Source organism: Myxine glutinosa, chromosome 5 (assembly GCF_964187855.1).
Source record: "Myxine glutinosa chromosome 5, kmMyxGlut1.1, whole genome shotgun sequence".
Classification (NCBI taxonomy): Eukaryota; Metazoa; Chordata; class Myxini; order Myxiniformes; family Myxinidae; genus Myxine; species Myxine glutinosa.
This window is the reverse complement of record NC_136265.1, coordinates 195,625,941-195,648,144: the sequence shown is the minus strand read 5'-3', so window position 1 is coordinate 195,648,144 and position 22,204 is coordinate 195,625,941. Positions and strand designations below refer to the sequence as shown.

At 46.9% G+C, this 22,204-nt stretch overlaps 1 protein-coding gene across 2 annotated transcripts in view; it reads right to left on the bottom strand.

The window, feature by feature from the left end:
- Nucleotides 1-8,946: 8,946 nt before the first annotated feature.
- LOC137426536 (homeobox protein Meis1) overlaps nt 8,947-22,204 on the bottom strand; it is a 214,203-nt gene continuing 200,945 nt past the window's right edge. Inside the window, exons 13-14 of one of the 2 annotated variants that reach the window (XM_078779323.1) lie at nt 10,276-12,800; nt 8,947-10,229 (exon numbers count right to left, since the gene is read on the bottom strand). The gene's annotated coding sequence lies outside the window, so the exon portion shown is untranslated. Of the gene's footprint in view, nt 12,801-22,204 lie in introns of both variants that reach the window. The other variant, XM_068115151.2, reaches the window with a different exon arrangement.

The window sequence follows — 22,204 nt, the reverse complement described above, 5'->3', positions numbered from 1 at the left end:
AAAAAAAAAAATCGAAAAAAAAAGTTCCTTTTTTGGGGATGTTTAAAAATCGTTTTTATAGTGCTTACGTGTAAGCCTTTGTAGCTGTATGAAAGGTAATATTTAATTATCCCCGATTGGTGTGTGTATGTGTATGTAATGTCCAATTAAATATAAATTTTCCTGATTAGGTGACGGTAGGGTAGTAGTCAGGGCCCTTAGGGATATTTTGGTTCAAATTCTTCCAAAAGCATCAAATTTGGCGCAGATGTTGCCCATGCCATACTCTTTCGATTTTTGACGGGCGCCAAGGGCGGTATGATCCGGGGACCATACCGGTCCATCCCGCCATGTCACCTGACCTATGACGTCATAATTAGGATATGCATCCAATCACATGGCGTACTATAAGTGGTCAAAGTTCTAAATGAATCGATCGAAAAATGAAGGCAGGGATCCATTTTTAGGTTTCCATAAAATCCAATATGGCCGCCAGGTCACATGACCTATGACGTCATATTTATGACATGTATACAATCATGTATACATGAACCCGGATCATGATCGCACAAAAATTAAACACAAGGATATGGCATACAGTTCATAAAACATCAAAATCCGTACCTTTGTAATTAGACTGATGAACTGCATATGCCTGAAAATTAGGAAATAGACATGTAAATATTTCCTCTAATTGTCAAAAATAAGGTCAGAGTTCGAATACCCAACCCAGAAACATAAAATGGGGAACCTCGCGTAAATCTTGACAAAAAACTCAAAAACCGACATGTTTGACTCAAAAATGACCTTTAAGATGACCTTGAGGGTTGACCTTGACCTCGAATCATCAAAATAACATCATAATTGGATTCCTCGACCTCAAAACCCCCTGAAAAGTGGTATCATACATGATTCCAACCCTTTTGGTTATTTAACTGATTTTCCTCTAATCCGGGTGGCGGCCATTTAGTATTTCGCCAATATGGGGCCCCCGGTGGGGGGGGGGGCGCCCGTCTTGGCGCCCGTCAAAAATCGAAAGAGTATGGCATGGGCAACATCTGGGCCAAATTTGGTGCTTTTGGAAGAATTTGAACCAAACGGCCCCAAAATATCCCTGAGGGCCCTGACTATAGTATTTTATTCATATAAAAACAAAACAAAAGAAAAACAAAAAAACAAATTGATTTGTTCAAAATGCATGATTCGAACATGTATATATCTACAGGGTGCTTCAAAAAAAGTTAACACATACATTTGTTATCATGTTACAGTGTATTATCTAATATTTTCCATTAAAAACGATAATCTCATATAAGTGTTAACATTTTTTTGAAGCACCCTGTATATATATGCATAGATATATAAGAACATGATTAGAACATGTGTATATATATTATCTATATATATAAAGTAGAGTTGGCCTCTGTGTCTGTATCCTGATCTATGTATGATCTCTAAGATCTCGAGAACCCGTGGACGGATTTGCGAGCGGAAAGTACTGTTCGACTCGGGATGGTCCCAGGAATGTCACGGAGACATAAACATTTAAAAAATTTCGGGTTTTAAAATTAGCGTATTATTAGCACTAGCAGAAGAGAGAGGGATTCGAAGGGAGGGAGCGCAGCGCTTCTAGCGCTTCTGACTACAGCACACCTTAAAATTAAAAAAACTTCGGGTTTTAAAATTAGTGTGTTACGCGTAATTAGCGCTAGCAGAAGAGGGAGGGAATCTAAGGGAGGGAGCGCAGTGCTCCCTCCAGCGCTTCTGTTAGCGTAATTAGCGTATTTCGGAACGTTAATTTTTCAACTTCATTATTCGGAATCAGTACGTCCCAGAGAACCTTCGTAACGTTAATTTTTCAACTTCATCCGATTGACATGGGACCAACGGCATGTGACAAAGAGTGAAACATACAGGCTACATTTATTTGACGACAATGAGTTCCGACTTCCGACCTCGGTGGGATGACAGGCTGAGTCAACCCCCCTGGTGTGAAGGGGGAGGAGGAGGGGAGGGGGAAGAGAAGGGGAGGGGAACGAGGGGGAAGGGGATGGGAGGGGGGAAGGGGAGGGGAGGGGGAAGGGGAAGGGGGAGGGGAGGGGGGGGGAAGGGGGGAGGGGGGAAGGGGGAGGGGGAGAGGGGGGGAATGGGGAGGGGGGAGGGGGGATGGGAACGGGAGGGGGAGGGGGGGGAGGGGAGGGGCCCTTCTTCCCCTGGGCACCCCCCGCACCCTTCCCTCCCCCCTTCCCTCCCCCCTCCCCCCCCCTTCCCCCCCACCCCCCCCATTTCCCCTCCCCTCCTCTTCCCCCCTCCCCTCCTCCTCCCCCGCTTTCCCCCCTCCCCCCCCTCCCCCCCGTTCCCCTCCCCCTCCTCTTCCCCCTCCCCTCCTCCTCCCACTCCCGTGCAAAGCCGGGTACCTCTGCTAGTACTAGTATAAAGCCAGTCAAAAATGACGGGTTGGAACAGTTTATTTGACGGTGCAGCCGCGTGAGCGTGCCAAAGTCTGAAGCCTGGCCGAGTGTCAGGTGTGCTGCTATCTTCTTTATTTATTAGACATCATACAGACGTAAGTAAACACTCATTTTACTCTGCGCGCATTGCACATCACGTGCAGCAAATTTCACCTCCCTGTGCCTTGTATTTATTGTGATTACAAAAATACCGATTCTGTACACCGACCTTGGGGCTCAGTTTGCAAGCCACCATCTACAATTCCAATGTAAGAGGCATAATTACTCTTCTTTTGAGTCTTTGGAGTCCTTGGGGGATTGGGGGCTTTTGTGTCCTTGGGGTCTTTTGTATCCACTGGGTCATTTGGGTCCTCGGGGTCTTTTTGGTCTTCGGCATCTTTTGTGTCTTCTGGTTCATCGGCGTCTCTTGGGTCATTTTAGTATTTTGGGTCCTCTAGGTCTTTTGAGTAATTTGAGTATTTTGGGGTCCTCGATCTGAATATTTGGGGTATTTAAGGGTCTTTAGGGTATTTTGGATCTTCAGAGCCCTTGGGGGTCTTCTGGATTATTGGGGTATTTTGGGTCCTCTGGGTCTTTTGTATTTCTTTGGGTCTTAAGGCTCTTTTGGGGCTTTGGGGTATTTTGGTTCTTTGGGGTCCATTGGGTCTTCAGGGTCCTTTGGGTTTTTGGGGTCTTTTGGGTGTTCAGGGTATTTTGGATCTTCAGAGTGCTTGCGGGTCTTCTAAGTCCTTGGGGTATTTTGGATCATTGGGGTCTTTTGGATCCTCAGGCTCTTTTGGGGTCCATTGGTTCTTCAGGGTCTTTTCAGTCATTTGGGTCTTTGTAGTCTTCTGGGTATTCATGGCCTTTTGTGTCTTTAACAGTCCACAGCGTATTTTGGGTCTTCGGGTATTTTGGGTGTTTGCGGGTTCATTGGATCTTTGGGAACTTCTGGGTCCTTGGGGTATTTTGGGTCCTCAGAGTCTTTTAACTGGTGGACACACAGTCGTGTTCAAAGATTGCCCATTAATCCCCCTCCCCACCAACCCCCCACACTCAAATCCCTCCGAAAGCACAAATCAAAGCCTTTAAAACCTACCCTAAAAAGGGGGACAGACGCACACACACACACACACACACACACACACACACACACACACACACACACACACACACACACACACACACACATTGTGTTTTATATGGTGTGTGCATATATATATATATATATATCCATATATATCTATCTATCTATATATATGTATATATATCTATATACTATATATATATCCCCGTTAAAGTCCTCTCTTGATGTGTCTGATTTTCATTTCTCGTCTTTATTGCCTCTTCTGACAACCATTTATCCACCTTCCTTCTGCTTACTTTTGGGATGTTGTTTTTGATAATGCTCCTCTTCTTTTATAATGTCTTCAACCTCTTGTCACAATTAGTCGAGCATTCTGTCAACTCAGTCCAGCTCTGCAAAGCGGTTTTTAAAACTTTTATTCCATATTGTTACCTCCGCCACAGAAGGTGGATGGAGCTTGGGTGTGTAACAAGGAAGAATTGATTAAATTTTGGTGAAGATTCGAATCCGGATGCGATAATCTTTTCAAGTGATTCTTCACCATTGCGAACCACAAATTTGAGCCAAAACCGATACATAGCACGATAATTCAAAAGGTTGTGGACTGATTTTAACAAAACTAGGTTTATGAGTTGGGTCGGTGACAATAACAAGCCGATTTGATTTTGGTTCAGGTCCGAAACCAGATCTGGCCCATCAGTGGGATACAAAACGTAAACTGTTCAGCCTAGTGTAGGTATGCGCTCTACCGAGTGCCGTTCTAGTTTGGATATGTTTTCAAAGTCATAACTGGTCAGTTTTTAATTATTGTTTTTCCACCTTTCTCAATTTGCTTAGCGGTTAGGGTGCCGGCTTGGGATCCCAGGATCCTGGGTTCGAATCTCGGTCGATCGCTGAATTAACGCCAAGGGGGTCAACTCAGCCGGTCATCCTTCCGAGGTCCGCAAATTGAGTACCAGTTCACTGGTCATTCCCCACGTGTCGCAAGAGGCGACTAACAGGGTTGGTGGCAGGAAGGGCATCCGGCCATAAAACATTGCTTCAAAAATGGGACTACGGTGCCCAAAAAAGGCCAACTCCCGCTCTGCAGGGAAAAATGGCCTCTAAAGGTGGTTCCAACTTTCTCAATTTGACTCCGAGTTTACCACAAGTATTGTGACGCCAGTGATGTCAGGATCTGTCCTACATTCTGCACCTGGCAGAGTACTGGAAGATTGCAGAGCACTTATCTCTCTATTGATTAGAATGTAGTCAATCTGATTTCTGTGTTGCCAATCAGGTGAAATCCGACCACGTGTCTCGTCTGCGGGTTGTTTGAACCATGTGTTTGCAATTACGAGCTCATTCTCCACACACATCTCCAGCATTCACTCCCCGGACTCATTTTGGAAACCAAGTCCATGCTGTCCTGCAATCCCTGGTGCTCCTGATTCTCCAATTTTTGCATTCCAGTTCCCCATAATAATGAAAACATCTCATTTAGGCACGTGTTTTCCAGTTTTTGCAATTATTCATGAGACTCCATATTTCCTTCTAATCATGATTGTTTTCTTGACATGTATGGAATTCGATTGCCATTCTTCTGGGGCTGGGCAGTGTCTAACCTAGATGGGTGATCCTAGCCAATGTTCTCCATAAGAGAATCCTATGCCCAGCATCAAGGTCAGGCAGCCACTAATGGCAATATGTACCAGTTGTCTGCATGGCCATCCACCACCTGCTACCACGGCTTCACACAACCGTGTTCGGGAGGCTTTTTTTCCTTATAATTGGGCCAAAGCTCATAATAGAGCTGACACACACACACACACACACACACACACACACACACACACACACACACGGACATACTGACGAGACAAACACTTAACACAGCCACTGAGCTTGGGGGAAGTTCCGTCACTAACGTCACTTCCTGGGATACTCCAGGCGTACCAGTGACGTCATAACAATAATGCAGCTCTTCTCACTGCACTCAGCGGGGCATTTCCTCAAGAGGAATTTCGTCCTCCACATGGGTGCTAACCGATAGGGATTGTCCATGCTCTATCCTTTTCAAACAAGGAAGCAGCACATACCATTTTAAAAGTCTTTGGTATGACTCAAACCAGTCCAAATCGGATGGATGTTCTTTTTTAGGAGACACCTTCACCTTACTGGATGACCTTTGGCTCCCTATGGGATCTCATCCGCCCTTTGCCAGGTTGTTGTTTTTGGTCCTGACAGGATGTCACAGCCACCTACCCCACAAGCAAAGCCAGTGAGAGGTCTCGGTTTAGTCACCGACAATATAAGCACCAATGCTGCCGACCAATAAACATACCTGGCCCACGGGTTAACGAATGCAAAGACCATCTCCTTTAAAAGGGATTGCTGCCTTTACCCTGTTGAATGTTTCACCTTTGGTTTCAAAACCTGAACCGCAATAATTTTTGGATTCGTAGTTTCTTTCTCCTATATGAGCTGCCTACCAAGGCTAACGAGCCCCATCTGCCAGAAGCAACAGTTTTTTATGGCGCCAGTGATTTGTCTTTCACCTCTACACCCGTTAGTGAAACCAACCCCACCACAAGAAGGCCGGAGTAAAACTAGACTTTCAGAGGCTGTGCGAGGCTTGAAACCTCAAGCCATTGGATTATTTTATACACCTTGAGAGCTTATCCTCCATGTCACTCCACAGCATAACAGTCCATGGGTTCATATATATATATGTGTCACGCTACCAGATTCTTGTACCAGATGCGCTAATCATCTACTGGGTATAAACGCCGTTGAAAGGCGGCGCCAAGTGTTTCACCGTTTTCGCTTCCGGATTGATCGTTTATCAGAAATAAACCTCCGTAAATATACCTTTATTGGACACCGTTTCGTCTTATATTTCACCCATCGACGGAAAAATATACGATCTTTCGTTCTATGACAATGGCATTACCTGTTATGACCGTTGAAGCCTGAATTTTGCTTCGGACTCGACGGTCATTTTCCGCGATTCCGCGGCAACAGTCGCCTGGTGGCGCGCTAGTCGCTACACGTGTTTGTTTAGATAATGATTAATGATACTGATAATGAATAATACTGATACGTGACTGATATAATGATTGAGACAGTCATCATAGTTTGTGCAATTGATAAGACCTGTACATGCTGCTCAATGTTGTGCATCTAGTGTGCATGATATTTTATTCATATACTGGACAAAGAATATCGTTTACTGAACAATGCTGTACTTGTATGTACTTTGTGAATTAGGCTCACAAGACAATGACTTGACTTTTGAATCACACTTCTGGCGGCCAACTTAATATCCCGTGGGGTTTTCAAGTGTAAGTAGTATGATGCCACATGCATTTCTTGTCCTTCATGGATAAGTCAAGCCTAGTGTACATACGTCTTGTAAATGGGGCTTCACCAAACATGTGTGTGAAAATTCTATACATGTAGGCCTACTCGTCATTTTGCCTTGATATTTTGGCATGACAGCTTGGGCTAGCGTACAGATGGCAGGCGATGATTTAAAGTATTTGTGTACAGTTGCAATGCAGATTATGCATGAAGATTCAATGCAGATTATGCTATACATAATAAATACAGCAGTATTGGAAGAAACATGTGCGTGTTTGTTTCCCATAAATTCCAATTGAAATCAGTGCTGGTCACAACTTATTTGCTCGGAAAAAAAGTGAAAAATACAGAATATTGGCAAGGTGCAAAAAAAATAATTGGCACTCGGCCAATAACTCTTATGGTACTTTTATTTACTTTACTTGCCAACATCATGCTTGAAAAAAACCTTTAAACCCTAGAAATTGATTCTGATTGTAAATTACTGGTTGGTATTTTTTGCGAAATTTTCTAGATTTCCTGGCATGAAAAGTTAAAAAACTTGACATTTTGGGGAACACATGAATATTTAAATTTTTGTTTTAATGAATTTGTAATTGCCCAATTTGACCAACCCTGCCTGCTATTTTATGAAGGTACAGGGTTGGTACTTTAATGCTGCAGGTATAACTCGAAATCCATAATTTGAGCATCTGGTACAAGAATCTGGTAGCGTGACATATATATATATATATATATATTTTAGGCTCTGCATAACATATGCATAGGCTCAGCCTATTAGGCATAAGCTAAGCAGAGCTACAGACATCTACATCTCTGTAGGATTGTACTGCAGCCAATTTCCGGGAGGATAATTAAATTCTCAATTTTATTTCATCGACCAGTCCTCATGCGATGCATATTGCATCATGGTGGATGCATGGATCGAGGCTAAAGGGAGAGCGAGATAAGAGTGTAAGAAACGACAACATGCTGTTAGTGGGGCTGCAGGTGGACAAAACAAGTAAGGGAACAAACAAATAGGAAAAGTAGTATCTTGTTAGCAGAGGGTTGTCTTAGGTAGGGTTAATGGGGGAAGAGGCAATCATGGTTAGGGAAAGGGAATCACATGAGACGATGATGCACAGCCTGCTTGAAGCCATGGAGGGAAGAGTGCAATTGCATGGACTCCAGAAGGCAGTTCCACAAACGGGAGAAAAAAAGGAACAAAAGAGTGTATGTGGTGGGCGGTAGGGCTGGATCTTGGATGCTTAACCAGGAGAAAGAATGCGTCCATCCTGGAGTTATAGGGAAGGGTCAGCTGGCTGAGGGAGAGCAGATGACTCGAGGAGAGGAGGTGGGAATTTGAAGCAGAGAGGCCACCGACCTGTCTGCATTGTGAAAGCAACAGGCCTTGTCCTTGCTTCGACCGAATCATGGGAGATTCCAATTCCACAGAATTCCACATTATACATGCTCTTCCATCTAATTTTCCCTCCGCTACAATTCCATGTGCCATTACCTTTAAGATGAGTGATGATGCCGAAGGTGATGCCGAAGCAGTCTCATGGCAACGGATCAACGTAACTTGACGCACAAAAACCCAAACCGGATCTGGTGTTGTCATTCATATAATATAGTTCCGTATATGCCTTTTTGTGTGTGTGTGTGTGTGTGTGTGTGTGTGTGTGTGTGTGTGTGTGTGTGTGTGTGTGTGTGACCCACTCCCCCCCCGTGTGTGTGACCCACTCCCCCGTGTGTGTGTGACCCACTCCCCCGTGTGTGTGTGACCCACTCCCATGTGTTTGTGTGTGTGTGACCCACTCCCATGTGTTTGTGTGTGTGTGTGTGTGTGTGTGTGTGTGTGTGTGTGTGTGTGTGTGTGTGTGTGTGTGTGTGTGTACAATGAAACCTGGGATTGCGCAATAAACGTCTGTTAAAGCTTTTCCAATCTCACTAAAATGTTTATTAAAAGTAATGTAAAAAGTTTTGTGCAATTATCCATTTCCTTCTCAGCATTATTCTCAATCAAGGTGCTAATAATTTACAATATTAAAGGACAGCAATGCAGCATAATAATTCCAATAAAACAGACTATGCACACCAAGGTTGCGTTAAACGCTGAAAAAACTTTATGCAAAGTCACATTTGTTCATATTAATTCCATATTTACACTAAAAGCATAGTCCTTTTTATGGCCAATTACGAGCCAAAAAGTTAGTGCAATTGTTGATTTGCAACCAATTCAGAGCAGAAATATTTACAAGCACAAGACACCTTCGTGTACTGGGCCGAGGAAATCAAGATTATATACAGTCTCGTCACCAGGGTAACAAGTTTAAAAAACAACAAAAACAGACAAATCAACACCGACTGTACAAAATCCCACACAGGCTGGGCGACGGAAGACTCTCCGAGCTTTCATAAAAACGGAGAGTCGTTGCGGGACGACGATAGAGGCCGAACTTTATGGGGCCGGGCCTGAGGGACGACACGATGGGAAGCCGGTCCAATTGGCCATGAGACGAGTAAATAATGCCTGGATGCAAACTCAGAACAGAGAGATAACGAACAAAGTATCCGTATCGAATCTCAAGTCAAGTAATGGCTGATACATCTACAGTAGGCCGAGATCTAAAAATAAATATATGCCATCAAAGACGACCCCAGCCCCCCTTTGTGCTGTTGGAACTCGGGTGAAGCCATTTTTTGTGTTTTTTAATACTACCCCTTCTTTCCCCCCACCAATCGCTCCTCAAGGGACCTTTGTGATGGAGTGGTGACCAGTCCAGGATAGGATCTTAGCAATACCAGAAACTGTTCTGGACTTGTTGTGAGCACCCCAGTTGCCCTATTAATGCTTATAGGCCTTCACCACCACCACCACCACCAACCACCAACCACAAGACCTTGGATTTACAACCTTCAGCTTTATCCATAACACAAATCCAAGGATCTTCATAACCACCTGGTGGATGTTAAACCGAACCTGTACCACATTTGCATTCAAAACGTATCAGTGTTCATTTTACATGTAAGAAACAGTTCTGCACACCTCAAGGAGGAAATTGTTCATTTTACGTGTAAGAAACAGTTCCGCACACCTCAAGGAGGAGGTCTTCGTTTTACATGGAAGAAAGAGTTCCGCACATCTCAAGGAGACGATGTTCGTTTTACATGTAAGAAACCGTTCTGCACACCTCAAGGAGGCGATCTTCGTTTTACATGTAAGAAACAGTTTCGCACACCTCAAGGAGGAGATCTTCGTTTTATGTGTAAGAAACAGTTCCACACACCTCAAGGAGGCGATGTTCGTTTTGCGTGTAAGAAACAGTTCTGCACACCTCAAGGGGACGATCTTCGCTTTACGTGTAAGAAACAGTTCCGCACACCTCAAGGAGGCGATGTTCGTTTTGCGTGTAAGAAAGTTCTGCACACCTCAAGGAGGCGATCTTCGTTTTAAATTTAAGAAACAGTTCTGCACACCTCAAGGAGACAATCTTCGCTTTACGTGTAAGAAACAGTTCCGCACACCTCAAGGAGGCGATGTTCGTTTTGCATGTAAGAAACAGTTCCGCACACCTCAAGGAGGCGATGTTCGTTTTGCGTGTAAGAAACAGATCTGCACACCTCAAGGAGACGATCTTCGCTTTACGTGGAAGAAACAGTTCCGCACACCTCAAGGAGGCGATCTTCGTTTTACGTGTAAGAAACAGTTCTGCACACCTCAAGGAGACGATCTTCGCTTTACGTGTAAGAAACAGTTCCGCACACCTCAAGGAGACGATCTTCGCTTTACGTGTAAGAAACAGTTCCGCACACCTCAAGGAGACAATCTTCGTTTTGCGTGTAAGAAACAGTTCCACACACCTCAAGGAAGAGATCTTCGTTTTACATGTAAGAAACAGTTCCGCACACCTCAAGGAAGAGATCTTCGTTTTACATGTAACTTTGTAAGAAACAGTTCCGCACACCTCAAGGAAGAGATCTTCGTTTTACATGTAAGAAACAGTTCCGCACACCTCAAGGAAGAGATCTTCGTTTTACATGTAAGAAACAGTTCCGCACACCTCAAGGAGACGATCTTCGCTTTACGTGTAAGAAACAGTTCCGCACACCTCAAGGAGACAATCTTCGTTTTGCGTGTAAGAAACAGTTCCACACACCTCAAGGAAGAGATCTTCGTTTTACATGTAAGAAACAGTTCCGCACACCTCAAGGAAGAGATCTTCGTTTTGCATGTAAGAAACAGTTCCGCACACCTCAAGGAAGAGATCTTCGTTTTACATGTAAGAAACAGTTCCGCACACCTCAAGGAGGCAATCATCGTTTTACATGTAAGAAACAGTTCCGCACACCTCAAGGAGGAGATCTTCGTTTTGCATGTAAGAAACAGTTCCGCACACCTCAAGGAGGAGATCTTCGTTTTACATGTAAGAAACAGTTCCGCACACCTCAAGGAAGAGATCTTCGTTTTGCATGTAAGAAACAGTTCCGCACACCTCAAGGAAGAGATCTTCGTTTTACATGTAAGAAACAGTTCCGCACACCTCAAGGAGGCAATCATGGTTTTACATGTAAGAAACAGATCTGCACACCTCAAGGAAGAGATCTTCGTTTTACATGTAAGAAACAGTTCCGCACACCTCAAGGAGGCAATCATCGTTTTACATGTAAGAAACAGTTCCGCACACCTCAAGGAGGCAATCATCGTTTTACATGTAAGAAACAGTTCCGCACACCTCAAGGAGGCAATCATCGTTTTACATGTAAGAAACAGTTCCGCACACCTCAAGGAGGCAATCATCGTTTTACATGTAAGAAACAGTTCCGCACACCTCAAGGAAGAGATCTTCGTTTTACATGAAAGAAACAGTTCCGCACACCTCAAGGAAGAGATCTTCGTTTTACATGAAAGAAACAGTTCCGCACACCTCAAGGAAGAGATCTTCGTTTTACATGTAAGAAACAGTTCCGCACACCTCAAGGAAGAGATCTTCGTTTTACATGAAAGAAACAGTTCCGCACACCTCAATGGAGAACCTCAAATCGACAGCCGGGCTGTTTACCTCAGTCAACCTGATCACGTGATATCTCTAGCTTTGTGCTTTAAACTAATTGTACATTTTCATTTGTTATAAATGACAATACAACACAGTGTAGACTTCCTTTCTTCCAGGGAAAATGGCCATTTTGCTTTGTGGGCCTAAACCCTCAAACTACAATTATATATTTAATTTTTTTTTTCTCTCCTTTTATATTTGACTTCCATTTCCGGCCTAATTCCTTCTCCAGGACAATCACCTATTTTTCCCTCACTCTCATTCTATTTAACATTGTATATAATTCCCTCAATCATCCTGATAGCCCAGGATTTCCATCACACTTGGTTTGGATGCTCGAGGACTTTCCCACTTGTTTTCACTGGCATTTCATCACCATCCTCATTTAGACCGAAATACCAGCATCCCCTCACTCATTCCGATTGATATCATATCCCCCAACTCATTCTAGATGACATTTGTCATCGATTCGTTCAGTATAACTTGACCAGCTGATAGGCGAAAGACAAAATTAACCTCCTTCCGTTCCGCATTTCTCCATAATTCCACAGAATTTGCCATTTTAACACAAATGCTGCTACTTTTTCCTTCAGGAGCGTTTTGCAACAATCCCATACCAATTCCTCACTCACCCTAATCTCATTCGCACGCTCTCTAACAGTACAGGTACTGAACAGCACAACTACACTTCATGAATGTTAATTCACATATGAATGGTAATACTGATTCTGCAATGCAGTCCGGCTGCCTGCGACGTCGTTGAAATGTGAAGCGATGAGTTTGGTCACCGTGGAAGGTGTTCCGGTGTCGGCCCAGTCTGGAAGGAGAGGACGAGGTCACTACGGGTGACCATCGTGATGCTCGCTGTCTGGCACCGGTCCTTGCGAGTGCGATCATCTCCTGAGGAATAAAAAGGATGAAAGGTTATCGACTCTTCCTTACGAGTCCATCGTATCTACGATAACTCGATTGTCATCGGAAATGGGATATCCAAGATGTCCTGCATCTATGATTTGATCATGTCGCATGTTGAGGATAATGTGACGGAAAAGTTTTGTCTTAAAATTTGAAATTGCAAAAGTCTTCAGAAGATTGTTTGTTTTTTTAACTTAAACTTTTTTAAACGTAAACTTAAAAAAAAAATTTTTAAACAATATCTGTGGTTCAAGGAAGAACCTGCACAATCAGCAAGACTCGGTGATGGAATGGCTAGAGCGTCCTCTGAATCTGGGAGATCGGAGGTCTCAAACCCCGTCAAAGTCACACCACAAACTTTTAAAGAACGGTACGTGCCGATTCCTTGCATTGTAAGACGAGACTTTCAGAGGCTGTGCGAGGCTTGAGACCTCAAGCCGTTGGATTATTTTGTACACCTTGAGAGCTTATCCTCCATGTCACTCCACAGCACAACGTTCCGATTGTCTATCCTTGCTTGGATAGACAATCGACAAACAACCAGAGGTTTGCAACCATTGCTTGGCTTTATGGCCCGTAATGGCTTCCAATGGGTTTGAAATTCCTTGAAAGGGAACTCGTATTTTAAAAGTGACAACAGGAGAAACCAATGCACTTTTTAAAGTGAACTGTATGTGTATTCCTAGAAAATGGACAAATCTGTAGAGAATAGTTGGTGTGGGAGACAAGTTCTCAGATAAAATCAAAGAAAGTAAAAACAAGACCACTTGTTTTTACGGTGTAGCCAGGCTTGCATCTGCTGAGTGGAGGATCTGCTGTCCCCCCCTGTCATGTGACCAGATCCTCAGCTCTGATTGGCGGACGTTTGTGAGGGACATGCATACAACCAGATGGACAGACGAGCGCTGTTCCAAATGGAATTGCCCTATGGGCAACGCCGTAAAAATATGGCTGCAGATCCACTTGACCGATGATGTCATCAATTTTATTTTTCTCTACTAATTTATCCCGAGATCATACTCAATAAATTGCATACTGATCGGATTAAGCGTTCGACTTGTTGATTTATGACATCATAATGAAGGCACCTATGACATCATCATTAACATATTGTTACAGACACGACTTTGATGTTAAGGTGGGCCGAGCGGAATGGCCGCCGTGTCCGCACAAATTACCCGATTGTACTCGAACGTCGACGAAGCCGCGCTACGCTGGCTCAATAGGAAAGAGAAGACACCCGGCTGGGTTATAATGACACAATACGACACCAGGGTTTCGATTCTCAAGTATATTCGTACGGAAAAAGGTTAGATTACAGGGGCTAGAGGTATATTACAGGAAGACAGGCACTTAGACACACTCTTATATTATCCCCGGACAGACGACAGACACACGGGACAAAATGCTGACTCACACGGGGGTTGATGAAAAGGGGAGGCAGGTCGCGATGGCTCAGGTGCACCTGGCTCAGGGACAGAATCACGTACGGTGGTGTCCAGAGATGCGTGAAGGTATCACAGCGCTTGTGGGTCGCGACTTTGGTCTCAAGCTGGGGAGGTCGCTCAGCGCTCGGGAGGGTGGCGTCTTTTCCTTCCAAGCTCGGGGCGCATCTGACGTCACATCCGGCGCGGGGCCGCGTATATCCGGCGGGGAGTGACACGCCCTCGGCTCGTTAGCGCCGCCCCAGATGGCATCGGCCCATGGCTTCTCATTGGGTGCGGGGGTTACCGGCTCCGCCCTTGACGAGGGGCCGACAGGGAGCCCCTTCGTGGTAACCCCGTGGAGCGCGTGGTCAATGGTGGCTAACCGAGCCGGAAGGAGGACGCCCACTCCCCATGCCGTCACCGCGCCGCCCCCCTCTTTTGTTGTTGTTGTTGTAGTTGGCGCTTCTTCATGGGGAAGAGATGCGGAGAGGTATGGGGAGGTCCTAAACTTCCTAACAGGTGCCATATAATCACATTCTGGTGCAACGAAGAGTCATAATTAATGGAAACAAGTCCTTAACTGACATAGATTAAGAATAACTAGCAAGATGTCCTATAATTGTCTACGTGTGGTGCGGGGGACCTGGGCACGACATTTAATGGGGGGATGAAGGGGAAGATCGGCTCTAATGGGTGTTGTTTACAGACAATGGGACTAGGGAATGGGGTAAGGGAGAGTTGGGGAGTATCGGAGAAAATAGGGGAATATTTACAAGCGGATATGGAGGCCAAATTCCATATTCGCAACATTGCACCCTTCTCTACCCTCGGGGCGTCCCGACCCGATAAATTTTTACCTACTTTAGTGTAGCACGCAATGTAGTTCCCTCTACTATTAACTCTACCCTGAGTGCGACAGTTTTACAGATATTCACAAATGAGTAAATATGTCCCCCTGCGACGTTGCACCCTTCTCCTCACAGAAACACACCCACAGGATAACCGAATCCGGAAAGAATTCTCAAACTAAACATACAGCCGGTAGGGAGCATTATTTACAAGACTACGCTGCTATTTACACTACGATCCAGGACCTGTTTTTGGAGGAACACATGCAGATGTTATGCATAGAGAGAGCGCGCTTGCCAACATCGATACACCAACCCACGAGTGCTCTGTGGCCGACGGCCTTTAATAACGTGCAGAGCACCCTTTCCCGAGCACCAACAGCACCACCCCACCACCAATCGGTGCAGTCACCATTGTTCATTGGAATAAAAATAACTTCAACAACCCCTAACCCTGCAGGTGTCTCTTGCTCTTCTTGTGGTGCACTTGGTGGTAACTAAAAGTGGTTCACCTGTATGGCATAGGTGCCACGTTGACCCATAGGTCCATCCCCGGGTGGTGCTTGGCCGCAAACGAACTGCGGTCCATTGTGGGTGGCCACAAACATTGCGGTCCATATGGTGTACCGATCCAGGCAGCGAACAGCGAAAGTGCAGGCCCACAACTGCGCAGCCAGCACCTCTCTCTCCTCTCTCTCTACCCCAAAGCCAGATCCTCGGAGGTGGGAGACAAAAGAAGAAACAAGTGAGTAAGGTGGTAAGGGCGCAAAAGTGCACGCAATGTAAGGTGATGCACACTGGGGGCACATGGGAACCAGGTGAGACAGGTACGTTCCTATCGTACGCCCCCCCCCCCACCAGGTAACCTACATGGCCCCTCCCTTACCCCTTACTGTATCCACACAACACAACACTACCCATAAACATCTACTTTACAAATCAACAAACATCCCTACTGTCTTCCCCGTTCCTCCCATATACCAAATTCGTCTTCTCTCCCTCCTAACCAATCAAATTTGCCATTTTCAACTCTCATCAAAATTTGCCATTACCAATTCATCATCAGTCCCTCCTAGGGAGGGAGAGATGGAATCACCCCAATGTCTCATCCACGTCGTGATGCGTCTCACAAATCCTCACAGCAATCTCATTTCCTGCACAAAACAAAGAAAACACAGGTGTGGAGTCATCATCATCACCACAGGTAAGTGGCTGCGTATGGTGCGACAGGTTCATCAATCCTAACTATCTCCTAAATGACTTTAACAACTTTACACTACCCGGGGTCTTCCTCCGGCCAAACCATTGGCCCTCTTACACTATGGGTTCTAAAAACCAATTCCCATTGGCCAAACTGTGGTGCTCTTCAATTTGGGGTCTCACTCCCCCGATTCATCTCCCGGTGCCCTCGTACAATTTCTGGGCTGCGACGTGTACCTCTCCCAGTGGGTCTACCCACCTGCACACCTCCACCACTGCAGTTGCCTCCGAGCTTACCTGCTCCTTGCCCTAACCTAACTACCTGGGGAAGGCCCTCTGGCACTCTCCCCACTCGGTGCCCTCTCTGGCACTGGGCTACCCGGGTCCATCCTCCGGATCCTCGGGCCCCATCCACAACTCTACCGGCTCCCAGAGCCCACCTGCGGCCTCACCTGGCCGACATCCTCACAGTGGTGGAGTGCCCAACCAACTACACACACTAACAGGCTACACGCCCAGCCATTTCCACAACACTAATGCACCCATCCACAACACCATTCTGCAACCGCACCACAAATGCCAATATCCAACCACAATTTACCTGCACCCTCTACCTAACACTTACACTACCCGCCCCGGGTACTCGTGAAAGGGGTCCACTCTTCCCCCATCCACACCTTCGCACCATGCACACCACTCCGTACCACTTACTCCAACTCTCTCCACACACCTGTACTTGCACACCTGTGCTCTCACACCTGGTGCCACCTGCACCCTTCTCTCCCCAAGCGCATTCGCGCTGATCCACACACTCACTACTCATACACTGCTCCACACACCTGTCCAGTTGCACACCTGTGCAATCACACCTGTTCAATTCTCACACACACGGCATCATCTCAGCTAACTACTCCCTTCTGAAACTTGCGCTTCCCAGTCGTCCCTTTAAACTATTGCGCTCCCACGTCATTATCATCCACACTAATCTACCTGCGTCCCCACTACAGGTATCAGTCACTAACTAACCTTAACGTTACCTAATGTCAATCTCTTCTAGATCCCTACACACCATATCCTAACCCACCCGGGCTAGTTTTCACTGCCATACACCCCATAATCTAGTGCTCCTTTGCCCCCCCTGTGAGGGATGGTGGATTTGCCATCCCACCACATCGGGGGTCTCTCACTACCAATTTTGCACATCAAATTTCAACAAATTAAAAATTTGCCAATCACTGCCCATCATCTGCCAATCACTACTGCCAATCCTTTGCCAATCATCAAATTTTGTCTTTTTCTAATTTCGGGGCCAAAACACTAACCTCATCACCCAGTCTACTCACTAATACCTCTCGGTGCGCCAATCCCTGTCCAAAGCCCGGCTTCGTGAAGCCAAGCAATGGATGCTGGTTGTTTTGTGCCAGCTGCTGGGTGCGTCCCGCATTCGGTGCAGGGAAGGAGGTTTACCCGGGCCGAGATCCCACGCACCATCTCGGCACGGAGCCATCCAATGCCCCGATCTCGACCTGCCGGCACGTCTCACCAAAAAGTGGTCGCCATGACGACCCTTTCTATCGGGCTGCCAGCTCCGCCTAGTGGAGCCTGGACGCGGCCGTTCAAAGCGAGGCCCGGCACGCACCGAGGGCCTGCTTCGGCTAAAAGTCGCTCTAACCTCTAACCCGTGTAACGTCGATGCTTCACCTGGACGCTTACACCCCGCAGCCCGTTCCTTGCTCACACATCCAGCCGTGCCCATGCTCCTCGTACCTTTCCTTACACACCCAGGTACACCCATTCCACTCACAGCCTTGGTCACACACCTGACCACCGAACACTTTGGCACACATTCGTTGCTCGCACACCTCACCAATACACCGCTTCGCGCCCCCTCCGCGGTCACCTCCTCTGTGACAATCACAGGTGTGCCCTCATTCGCACACCCAATCACGTGCCTCACCACCAACTCCAGCGTGCATTCCCACTCACGCTCTACCATTCCAGGTGTGCATCCTTCCATCCCAGGTGTACATCCTCGCTCACCTGTCACAACTAACTCACGCTCCATGTCACTCCCACTACTTTCACCTCCATTCCTGACAGCGCACTCACCCTTACTCTTGACAGCGCACTCTTTCCCCATGCACCTGTCCGTCACACACCTTTCTCGCGCACACTCTCCCGTCACACCCTCTGCAACACTTACCACAGGTGTGCATTCTTCCTTGCCTTTGACAGCGCACTCTTTCCCCATGTACCTGTCCATCACACACCTTTCTCGCGCACACTCTCCCGTTACACCCTCTGTAACACTCACCACAGGTGTGCATTCTTCCTTGCCTTTGACAGCGCACTCTTTCCCCATGTACCTGTCCATCACACACCTTTCTCGCGCACACTCTCCCGTTACACCCTCTGTAACACTCACCACACCGCGCTTCCATGTGCTCCCTCGCACACACGCTACGACCGACTCATTCTCGCCAACACCCTCACTCCTTGGCACACACTTTTTCCTCACACACCCCAGAGTCGGACTTTCTCGCACACCTCCTCTTTCGCACACCAGACCTGTCACACACCTCACCAACGGCCTTTCACGAACACCCGGATCCAAACCAATCCCCAAGCTTTTTAAATCCCCTGGCGCATCATACGCACGACCATATTGGTCACCACTTACACCGGGTCCTCTTCCTCTTCGCTTCTCCTCCATCACCTGCGAATCCCTCATCCGGTTAATGAGCACATCATCACGATCCGAACACAGACTTTGGACCAATTCTTTTACTTCCTCCTTTATCTCTTTCTTATCCTCTCTCCGTCGCTTCTTAATTTCGCTCACCCCTTCTTCCACTTCCTCTAATTTTTGCTTCATCTCCTTCATCTCTTCGTGCGCCCCTTTAAGTTCTTCCTCTAACTCCACTTTATTTTTTTCTATGTGCTCCCGCACCTCCCGCTCTTTAACCTCCATTACCTCTACCACCTTGTCCATTTTCCTCGTCAGGTCCTCATGTACCGTCTGGCACTCTTTTTTAATTACCCCTACGTCCTTTTTCATCTCCTTCTGTGTCGATTTTAAACCCTCTATTACCGCTGTGTTCTTCTTTACCTGGTCCCCCAACTCCTTTTGTCCCACTGTCAGTTGTTCTACTCCCAGCGTCAACTCCTCTATACCACCTTGCAATTTTACAGTCCCCTTTCTCACCTCTTTCTCCATGCGCTCCTTACAGTGCCTCACCTCCTCGCGCACTCCTCCGACCTCCTCACTCACTCCTCTTCTGATCTCCTCTCCCATCACTTGCATCTCCTGCCCAGATGCCACCCTCATCTGCTCCATTTCCTCCCTGTGAGCATCCAGTTTGGTTTCTACCCCCATTCTGACCCCCTCTATCTGCTGCTCCATTTGTTTAACTTCCCTTTCCGCTTGGTCCCTCATGTCCCTCAATTTGCCTTCCATACTGTTTTCTAACCCCTCTAACCCTTTTTGCATCCCTTCCATTTGATTCTCTTGAGCGGCCATTCTGTTTTCTACCCCCGTTAACCCATTCTTTACTTCTTTTATCCCGTTGTCTAACTCCTCAAAATTATTGTCTAACTTCTCAATTTTCTTGTCTAACTCCTCAAAATTATTGTCTAACTTCTCACTGGTACCCCTCGCTTCGTCCCTCATTACCCCCATTTGGTTTCCCATTACCCCCATTTGGTTTTCCAATCGCTCACTATTAGCCCTCGTTTCCTCCCTCATTTTCTCGCTATTCTGGGCCATAAGGGCCTTCATTTGTATGAAAAAAAGGCCCCAATCCATCGGGGGCGCTGCCACGGTCGCTGGCGCGGTGATCAGCGAGGCGCCATTTTGCGCGCCCGCTTCTTCGTGCGTGACGGCGCTATTTTGCGAACCTGCCGCCCTCACTGCTTCGCTCTCCTCCTGTCCCTCATTTTGGTCCTGGATCGACCCTACCTCACTCTCCCCTACCGGACCCCAGCCGTCTTGATCCGCCATAGCGCGACTTGCAAAATTCGAGTTTCGTAAAACAAAACAAATTTCGGCCGCTCCAAATTTTGACCAAATTTTTTTTTTCCTCTATTCGTTTTTTTTTTTTTTTTCAAAATTTGGTCGGGCCTCGAATCTCACTCCCGACACCAATTGTTACAGATACGACTTTGATGTTAAGGTGGGCCGAGCGGAATGGCCGCCGTGTCCGCACAAATTACCCGATTGTACTCGAACGTCGACGAAGCCGCGCTACGCTGGCTCAATAGGAAAGAGAAGACACCCGGCTGGGTTATAATGACACAATACGACACCAGGGTTTCGATTCTCAAGTATATTCGTACGGAAAAAGGTTAGATTACAGGGGCTAGAGGTATATTACAGGAAGACAGGCACTTAGACACACTCTTATATTATCCCCGGACAGACGACAGACACACGGGACAAAATGCTGACTCACACGGGGGTTGATGAAAAGGGGAGGCAGGTCGCGATGGCTCAGGTGCACCTGGCTCAGGGACAGAATCACGTACGGTGGTGTCCAGAGATGCGTGAAGGTATCACAGCGCTTGTGGGTCGCGACTTTGGTCTCAAGCTGGGGAGGTCGCTCAGCGCTCGGGAGGGTGGCGTCTTTTCCTTCCAAGCTCGGGGCGCATCTGACGTCACATCCGGCGCGGGGCCGCGTATATCCGGCGGGGAGTGACACGCCCTCGGCTCGTTAGCGCCGCCCCAGATGGCATCGGCCCATGGCTTCTCATTGGGTGCGGGGGTTACCGGCTCCGCCCTTGACGAGGGGCCGACAGGGAGCCCCTTCGTGGTAACCCCGTGGAGCGCGTGGTCAATGGTGGCTAACCGAGCCGGAAGGAGGACGCCCACTCCCCATGCCGTCACCGCGCCGCCCCCCTCTTTTGTTGTTGTTGTTGTAGTTGGCGCTTCTTCATGGGGAAGAGATGCGGAGAGGTATGGGGAGGTCCTAAACTTCCTAACAGGTGCCATATAATCACATTCTGGTGCAACGAAGAGTCATAATTAATGGAAACAAGTCCTTAACTGACATAGATTAAGAATAACTAGCAAGATGTCCTATAATTGTCTACGTGTGGTGCGGGGGACCTGGGCACGACATTTAATGGGGGGATGAAGGGGAAGATCGGCTCTAATGGGTGTTGTTTACAGACAATGGGACTAGGGAATGGGGTAAGGGAGAGTTGGGGAGTATCGGAGAAAATAGGGGAATATTTACAAGCGGATATGGAGGCCAAATTCCATATTCGCAACATTGCACCCTTCTCTACCCTCGGGGCGTCCCGACCCGATAAATTTTTACCTACTTTAGTGTAGCACGCAATGTAGTTCCCTCTACTATTAACTCTACCCTGAGTGCGACAGTTTTACAGATATTCACAAATGAGTAAATATGTCCCCCTGCGACGTTGCACCCTTCTCCTCACAGAAACACACCCACAGGATAACCGAATCCGGAAAGAATTCTCAAACTAAACATACAGCCGGTAGGGAGCATTATTTACAAGACTACGCTGCTATTTACACTACGATCCAGGACCTGTTTTTGGAGGAACACATGCAGATGTTATGCATAGAGAGAGCGCGCTTGCCAACATCGATACACCAACCCACGAGTGCTCTGTGGCCGACGGCCTTTAATAACGTGCAGAGCACCCTTTCCCGAGCACCAACAGCACCACCCCACCACCAATCGGTGCAGTCACCATTGTTCATTGGAATAAAAATAACTTCAACAACCCCTAACCCTGCAGGTGTCTCTTGCTCTTCTTGTGGTGCACTTGGTGGTAACTAAAAGTGGTTCACCTGTATGGCATAGGTGCCACGTTGACCCATAGGTCCATCCCCGGGTGGTGCTTGGCCGCAAACGAACTGCGGTCCATTGTGGGTGGCCACAAA